This window comes from Palaemon carinicauda, chromosome 23 (genome assembly GCF_036898095.1).
Source record: "Palaemon carinicauda isolate YSFRI2023 chromosome 23, ASM3689809v2, whole genome shotgun sequence".
In the NCBI taxonomy this organism is placed as follows: Eukaryota; Metazoa; Arthropoda; class Malacostraca; order Decapoda; family Palaemonidae; genus Palaemon; species Palaemon carinicauda.
The window spans coordinates 34,063,368-34,072,987 of record NC_090747.1 but is presented as its reverse complement, the minus strand read 5'-3'; the positions used below and the strand labels follow the sequence as shown (position 1 = coordinate 34,072,987).

The 9,620-nt window shown below is 35.3% G+C and overlaps 1 pseudogene; it reads left to right on the top strand.

Annotated features, from left to right (window-relative positions):
- The first annotated feature begins 6,808 nt into the window (after positions 1 to 6,808).
- Positions 6,809 to 8,569, top strand: LOC137617527 (protein FAM200C-like; annotated as a pseudogene).
- Positions 8,570 to 9,620: the final 1,051 nt, after the last annotated feature.

Below are 9,620 nucleotides of genomic sequence, written 5' to 3'. Positions count from 1 at the left end.
TTGTTAATATTTTTCTAAGATTACATGTATTATTTACCTTTACCCTTTTGGAAGAAGACAAGATTTTAAAATTTTACTGCACTAAAGGTATTATAAGAGATTATTAAAAAAGAAAACCAAAGGGAATGCTCAATAAAATCTGATTGATTTATCATATTCTCAAATGGTACTATGTGTCTTCGTTTATAGGATTATTATTTTTTTTTCTTTTTGACAGTTGTATATCGGGAATATTATTATTATTATTATATTTTTTTTTTTTAGCAAGATACTGATAAAACATCTACGAAAAGGTTACCTTATTAATCATGAGTACAAATAATATTTCTATGCAAATGATTTTAATTACCAAATAAGTTCGTTAGCTTCTAATAATGCCCTTCCTTCCCCATGCCTCTATCGTGAGAGACGTTTTTCTTCTTTTTTTCTCGATCCAAACTAAGATTCTTCAGTTTTCGTTCTAGGAGTCGATTATCATTTCTACATTTTCTTTCCTGATCAAACATCTCAAAGATTTTTTTCTATTTCGTGTTCTTTCATAAATTGGTTTATAACAAAAAGTTTTAGTATCTATTTGTATTTATTTATTATGTGACGGGCAATATTATTTCAAAGTATTTTTTTTTTTCTTATGTTCAATCTAAATTATTGGTAATTTATTTTCCTATATTTTAGGAAAAATATTTTAAGCAATATTTATCGTGCCTATGAGTGCATATGTGTAGAGGAGAGAGAGAGAGAGAGAGAGAGAGAGAGAGAGAGAGAGAGAAATGGCATGTGTACGTTTGTACGTACATCTGAATACTCATATGTGAAGCATATAATGATGCACATGCCAGTTTTAATCAATACAGAGAGAGAGAGAGAGAGAGAGAGAGAGAGAGAGAGAGAGAGAGAGAGAGTATTCAGATTTTATTATAAATAACTTGTTGATCTTTTGAGTTCGATTAGCTTCGGAATTAATAATGTAGCAAAAGATCTAGCCAGTCACTCAGACCCCAAAGCTATTGGTTTCATGTATTTACTCTTTAAATAGAAACCTTCTCACCTACGTCAAAGTGTTATTTCATATGTTGAAAAATAACAAATTATGTAAACACGAATCATACAGTAATTTGATGAAACGTATCAAATAAAAACTTTGCTGCTATACAGTAAGTTATGTCAAATCTGCAAGATGCTGATAGATTTTCGTGTAGAAAGTATCACATCTATTGTTGAGGTAGAACTAAAGAGGATTTATTTCCACAACGAAATACCATAAAGATATTACATTAAAAAAAAGAAGTATGAATTGAAAAAGAATATAAATGAATGTATTATAGTCAACCTCTTGGTAAAGCCTACATCTATTTTTAATTCCGCCAATGACCCAGCCTAATGCACATGGTGAAAGGTAATGTGTTTATAACATTGATATAAAAAGCTTGGTTCTGACTATCCACCATAACAGATTACACCAGACAGTAATTGTTTTCGGGAGGTGCCGCTTGAGAGACCCAGAAACAGACTGTTTGGGTCGTCACTAATTTCGACCCCGTTCCAGATCTGTGTATTTGGATTATGCGTCCACACGTCTGGACCATAATCTGGAAGACGTGTTCGTATTTGGCTTCCACTGCGTGTCGAGGCTGCACGAATGTAAATGGCTTATTTCTGATGTGACTGTTTAATCCATTAAGTGTTCCCGCCATATCAAGTGGAGAAGAGTTTTGGGTTTTAGCTAAATCTGATCTGAACACGATAGAATTTATACCTGCTCAATGAGTGATTCATTGAAAAAAAAAAAAATATTATCCAATTGAAGACTTTGTCTCATTTATCATTAATACTATGAACATTCCAGTATTTCAGAACACAGCGTTATTTTAAAGCAGACAGAAATTGCGCGAGATAATCATTCATTCATTCAATATTTCAACGTCTTACCGACAACGTTCTTCCATGAAGCTTTTCATGGTCCAGAATTATTAACGCTCCCAGATTCTTTCAACCTGACAAATTCTTACATTTCATCTGTCCCCAAAAACGGTTGAAAATGAAGAGAGTGGTAAAACTTAAATCTCAAGAAGAAATGTTCAAATCAAATTACTCATTTTTCTATGATAGATATAATTTCTTATTTAAAAAATCTACATTTCTGTAAAGGTTTGAAACATCGGAGGATATCATATAGTCTGATGACTCAATTTTGGAAATGTATTTTACATATTACCAAATCTATATTTTTTCAAAGATATTTGAAATAATGAATATAAAATTGTTTTCATAAAGAAAATATTAAGAATCTTTTGTATAACACCAATTTATAAAGTGAATACTTAGATTATAATGTTTATCTATCATTTGTGAAACAAAATGTACTGTTAATTATATTTTTTTTTTTTAATTTTTGAATAAAGATTTTTTTTTTTATGTTAGATGAAATGTTTCTGTGGTAATTAAGCTTTGGAGAAATATGTCTGTTTGAATATTAGTGGTTAATATTAATTAAGAGGCAACATAAAATTTCCTAGTCATTAGATAAAGAGCGCTGGCTGTTTACAATTTCATTGGTTGCCGAAATGAAAAGGCAACATATCATAACTCAGTGAAATCAATATTGAATTTCTGGGGAATAACGCTATACCTGATGATCTCCATCCCCCCCTCCCAATAACTTGAATAATCAAAATTGTATTTTTATTATAAAAATATGTTAAACTTCAAATTAATACAACCTTTACGATGATACTAAGGACCCATATACGAAGCAAGATTAGACCATGCGTTCATGCTCTCAACATTACAAATATTAACTCCACTTTAATTCTGCTCGATGTACTATTTATTATTACTTTCAAGCTAGTTGTCAATTGAATTCTATTGTATTTTATATCACTATCACTAAATCTCACGGCATACTATTTATGTTTTCCCTGCTTTTATAAATATCCTGTAATCTTACTCATCGCAGACACAAGCCAAACACCAAAATTTAACATGAGATCTTTTAACGGTAGTTTTGTGACATTCACACTATGAAGCAGAGTCAATACATGTATAAATCTGGCGTGTAGGACAACGTAGCGGCGGTCGCAGCAGTAAGATCAAAGAAAAGATAATACGTACAGGTACGGAACAAAACATCGGTCGTGTTCCATTGTGGAAGGGATTTTCAAATTTCACATAAATATGCGATATTTCGGATTGTGTTCATATTAACCCAAAGTAAGTTTTGGTGAAGTCTGATATAGATGATCAAGATCATGATGATGATGATACACATATACACACACACACACACACACACATATATATATATATATATATATATAGAGAGAGAGAGAGAGAGAGAGAGAGAGAGAGAGAGAGACAGTTTATTCTTAAATATTATAACTTTAACAGTAACAACATATGTATAAGTTTATAAAAATGGCTGAGTGATAATGTTCTACTCTGTAAAAAGAATTTCAATTGTGAGTTCCCTAGGTTTTTTTTTTTTTTTTTTTTTCTCAAACAGTTAATGTAGGGAAATTAAGAAAGATCGATAGAACATTATATAGTGACAATGCAGATTACTAAAAACTGCTCATCCAAAACAGACTTTGTGAAATATGGTTCTGTTGTTTAGTGTCGACAAAAGCCAGTGTTAACTGGGTTTAAATAATTTTGAAATACAAAGAATCCAATAATGTCAGTCACTTATTCGTATTTTATTCAGTACGTCCTTTAAGCATAAATCATAACATAATAAATCTCAGATCTTTCAATGGTTGAAGAGAATCTACAAGTCAATTGAGTTTCGCTCGAAGGAGATGATATATTCCTAATAAAAAGAACTCAATGTTTAAGGATTCACTAAACGTTGAGTTATTTTTAAGAAGAACGAAGCAGGAGACAATTATTACTATTTAATTCATTTGAACCTGGGTGTATGGACAATGCATTGAGGGTAGAGATGCCGGGTGTGCACAAAGGCAAAAAAAAAAAAATTAGGTCACGATAATTTCGCCATGTCTTAAGAAGCTGTGTTCTGGGATTACCCATTATCGCAACAGCATAAACTTAGGAGAGCAGTGGATCATAATGGCCGTCTCTCTCTCTCTCTCTCTCTCTCTCTCTCTCTCTCTCTCTCTCTCTCTCTCTTAAACAAACACGCTACTTAAACCACGATGTTTCTCGTTCAAAACAGTTAAGATTCTCTCTTCACATTCTATTTTTTTTCTTTTCCATTCAGTTAAATTTTACACTCTCCTCGAATAATGCATTCAAATAGTTTTTCCACATTCTTATGCTGATTTTGCAGTTCGCTGATCAGTTGAAAATTCAAGTAAAAGCACAGCATTGTAATGTCTATAACTATCGATGCCAAAATTCGACTTTATTTTGAGTCCTTGGAATATCAAGTTCTATCCCTTATTGTATTGGCCAAGGCCAAGAGAGAGAAGGTCTGCTCCTTGGAGGTCTGCTCACTTCCCCCAAACCCTCCCCGTAGGCATAGATCTGTCTGCCTGCTTCCTGTGACACCAGGTGATTTACCGTAAAAAGAAGGTGGGGGGGGGGGGGGGGCATTTGATGGTGAAAATTACTACGTAATCACCATAGTTATTTAGTTCGTACCAATCTAAAGTCACTAATAAGGATGCATTTCTTCTACTGAACTGAGTTTTGTAAATGGAGAGTTTTTTGCATATTCACTTATGTTTTTTTATCATCAATGTAAAGTGACGAACTATTTTCCTAAACAAAGTATATTTGAAGACTGCGTCTTTGTTATAATAATGGTATGTAATTTAGCCTCATTCATAACTAGTTAAGAAATTCGTGTTCCTATATCTTTTCCAGATTTGTATATATGTCTTGAGCAAGTGGACGTAAGTCTCGTATTTTGGTTTATATATGGCTTATCTATATTAAGGTTGTTATTGATCCTCATATATTTCATAATTTTCATTATCACTTATATGACATAATGATTTGCTGCACCCGTTAACTATGATGATGATGAAGTAATTTTTGTCGTCAGGGCAACCAACTGAATATCCTGGTGATATATGTTTATCATGAACTTCATGTCACCGCTTATGTGATCTAAGTATACTCGTTGCTTAATAATTTGAATACTTTTAATGAGCGTATAAAGACGGAAATGAATATGCTGTTTCACCTAAACACTTTGCAAACCTTATGTACGTCTCACATTTTGTAATTGTTTTCCTCATTTCGTAATTCCTGTTTTTAGGGGAACTATTGAGAATTAAAATTTTTTCCTTTTTAATTTCCCGATGCTTATATTTGCCTCCATCAACGCAACAAACATACAGCATTTCACACCGTTATATGATGGTAAATGTTAAAGTCTACCTTGTTCACAAAAAGCTCTTGAAAGAAAACGGAAGTGTTATTATTTTCGTTACTGGGCTGCAGTCCGGCGAACACTGAAAGAGTTTCTCTGCCACTGAGCTGTCTGAGACGTCATCTCTTGCGTAGTTACCCCATGTGAGAAGCAACTCCACCCAATTAAGTTGAATCTCTCTCTCTTGGGCTTGGTACTGGCCATAATAAAGGTGGATAACAAGAAGGAGGTTGCATTTCCTAAGCTAGCAATACTATCCGTATAGTTCTCCTAACATTATTTTCGTTGAAGCAATTGATAGCATGAATCCCTTCTTCTGGAATAATGTCCTGAAGTTCTAGCCATGCAGCCTTGATTCCACTGGCAGGTAAGATTGCAAGTGTACCATCTGTCGGATATTTCAAGATATTTTTTCATCAGTGCTACATAAGGTTCTTAGTAAACACGCCATTGGCAACGTTAGAGGACTAGTCGTTTTAGACCAGTGGTTCTTAACCTGGGGTACCTGTACCCCCAAGGGGTACGAAACCTTAAGCCGGGGGGTACGAGACATGATAGCCAGTGCAATGGTAGCTTCAGTATATTTACCATGAGAAAGCAAAACATGTATTTTCCAAATATTTCTCTTACTATAATTGTCTAAATTATTTTTTTTAAATTAGTGCTGTAAACTATTTTCTTATGTTTCTATGGTTTCATATACGTTTTCTTGATGTCTCGTACGGTTCGTGTTCGCGTTGTTCCTGACTCTGAAACATGGTGCATGTGCACTGTGCTGTGTGTGGTTGAGTCATTGTGAACAGTGTGAATTGGGTCTGCATTTTGTTTGTGTTCGAGTTGTTGATAGTATTGATGTGAATTACTGGTGAGTGTGTTATTTTTTATTTTTGGATCATCATTTTATTTGTCACAATATGTTTTTTAGTGTGGTATAACTAATATTGTCAAAAATAGATGTATAATTGATAAAAGATATATAATTTTGAAGGTACTGTTATGTGCATGAGGAGGAATATAGTGGACTTAGGGATGGCTCGACCAGGGTGAGGGGTCGGGGTTGAGTTGGTCAAAAAAAGGTCTGACTTGGTCAAAAACTGGTATGTGTTGGTCAAAGCATGGCTTGAGTTGGTTAAAATATGGCTTGAACTGGTAAAAAAAATTCCTTTGGTAAATAAATGACCTGGATTGGTCAAACAATCACCTGAGTTGATCAAAACAATCCCTTGAGTTGGTAAAAAAAATGTCCTGAGAAGGTCAAACTGTCCAGAGTTGGTAGAAATTGGTCTCAGTTGGTAAAAAAATGGCCTTACCCTCCCACAATAACATACACTTCGAGCCATCCCTGGGTTAACTGTGTATTGTGTTGGTGGTGATACACTATTTTATATCGATTGTAACATGTTGTAACAGTTATAACATCCAGGCCTCCATCTTTCCAGGTATTATTGGTTTGATCAAGATCTAGTAACTATGTCTAAGAAACGCAAGTGGAACGACGACTACATTCGTTATGGTTTTACCTGTATGACTGAGGCAGATGGAACTAAACAACCACAGTGCATCCTCTGCAGCAGAGTCTTTGCAAATGCAAATCTCAAACCATCAAAACTCAATGAACACTTCAAAAATCGGCATGGAGGCACAGATGCTTGACATGACTTAAACAGCTTGAAGATCAAGCGGGAACGATTTGATCGCAGTGGTACCCTGTTAAAGCTAGGTTTTGTGCCAGTTGAGAAACCTTTGTTGCAAGCATCTTATGAAGTTGCCCTTTTGTGTGCAAAGAAGAAAAAACCCACACTATCGCAGAGGAGCTTGTTAAACCTTGTGCATTAGAAATGGTAAAAATAGTGTTAGGGACAGAAGCTGAAAAGAAGCTTAAACAGATACCTCTGTCAAATGACATTATTCATTCAAGGATTCATGATATGAATCATGATGTCTTGCAGCAGGTGATGACAGACCTGAAAGCTAGTCCTGTCAGAGTGACTATTCAGCTGGATGAGTCAACTGACGTTAGTTTTTGCAGCCAGTTGATGGCATTTGTTCGGTATGTGAAGGAGAAAGAAGTGGTGGAAGAATTCTTATTTTGTAAACCTCTGAAAACTACTGCAAAAGCAACTGATGTGTTCAGTCTTGTGAAAGAGTTCTTCTTGGAACCCGAAATGACTCTCAACATGTGTGGTTCAATTTGCACTGATGGAGCCCCTATCATGCTTGGAAATAAATCAGGCTTTGCTATCCTAGTGAAAAAAGAGGTTCCCCATGTAACTGTCACTCACTGTGGGTTGCATCGTCATGCACTTGCTACAAAGACGCTGCCAGAAAAATTGAAGACGGTTTTATCAGTTGTTGTGCGTACTGTAAATTTCATCAGAGGACGGGCAGTGAATCACCGTCTATTTGCATGTTTTTTGTGAAGAAATTGGAGCTGAGCACAGTGTTCTTCTTTACCATACAGAAGTGAGATGGCTTTCCCGTGGCAAGGTACTTACACGTGTATTTGAGCTTCATGAAGAAATTATGCAATTTCTTAGAAATCAAGGCAGTGAAATTGCTGACCATTTTGAAAACAGGGAGTTCATTTTGTCTCTGGCATATCTGGCAGATGTATTCATACACCTCAATGAACTGAATGTCTCTATGCAAGGAACTGCCAGAGAAAAGTTATCTGCCCTCACCAAGAAACTTCCAATATGGATAAAGCGCATTGAAAGTGGAAATTTTGCAAACTTCCCTTCTCTTGATGAGGCTGCTAGTGCTGAAGATGAGCGGCGCATCGTGAGTGAAGTAAAAGAACATTTGCAAGAACTGATTCAGTCCTTCCATGGGTATTTTCACCTTGAAGAAGGTTCTGTGGCACAAAGATGGATACGGGATCCATTTCTTTTCAACCTTGATTCCATGGATGATAATGATATCATGAAAGATGATCTTGTGGAGTTGCAGACCAATGACAGAATCCGAATGTAGTTTGAAAAAATGCAACCGGATATGTTTTGGTGTGCACAACTCCAAGCATTCCCACAGTTAGCAAGGAGAGCTTTGGAGGTCCTCGTGCCATTTGCAACTACATACTTATGTGAGGCAGGTTTTTCAACGCTCCTACACATCAAAACAAAAGCCAGAAACCGTTTGGATGCAATTGATGACATGCGTCTGGCACTTTCAAAGAAAGAACCTCGTTTGAACAGTATAATTAATGAGAAACAACAGCAAAAGAGCCACTAAAATGTGTTGGTGTGCATTATGTAGTAATACTCATTATTATTCATTGTATCCTACTAATTGACATTTTTCATCTGAAATAAAAAAGTACCTTTCTTCTGTAATTGAAAATCTAATAATTTCTCAGCAAGGTCTGTATCACTAATCCTTTTCATATATTTGTATTGTATTTACATTGGATGGGGGTACGAGAAAATTTTCTGACATATCAAGGGGTTCGGGCATTGAAAAAGTTTAATTAAGAACCACTGTTTTAGACCATATGGGTTTGTGGTGGCCTAGTGGTAGCATCCTCGACTGGTGATTGCTAGACTGGGGTTCGAGTTTCGCTCAAATTCATTAATTCCTATGGTTGCTGCAACCTCACTATTCTTGTAAGCTAAGGATAAGTGGAGTTGGGGAGCCTATAGGTCTACCCGCTGAGTCATCAACTGCCATTGCGTTCCAGCTTGGATTAAGAGGGGGCTTGGGTGTTGATCATATGTAATGTAGTCAGTCTCTAGGGCATTGTCCTGCTTGATAGTGCAACGTTACTGTTCCTTGCCTCTACCATCCATTAGCAGCCTTTAGACCATTTGATAAGCATCAAACGAATCATCGCTGGACCAATCGTCGTTTGACCTATTGTCCTTACAAAAAATTAATAAAGATTTAAACCCCATTTTACGTGAGTCTGAAACAAGTGTCAATACATTTCTGGAAACAATATTAAATTATTACTATTTTTATAAAGAATATAATTGAAACTCATATTCTGCTAAAAAGAAATGAGGAGTTGCTTAATACTTAATTCAAGTCAGAGTACGTATCTCAGATTTCATGGATGCTGATACCTATATTGGCCTTCAGTACCAGATACACATAAAATAGTGGTTAGAAAATGACATTTTAATCAAAGAGTTTATTTCATTAATACAGTGCACAGCATATTCCTATACTTTTAAATCTTAATGGTAATGTATATAATCAGTCCATGATGTACGAATTAGCACTTTTCGGGTATGAGGACCAGAAGGGAAAGCTCTATCCCATACATTCGATGAGTGTACAACAA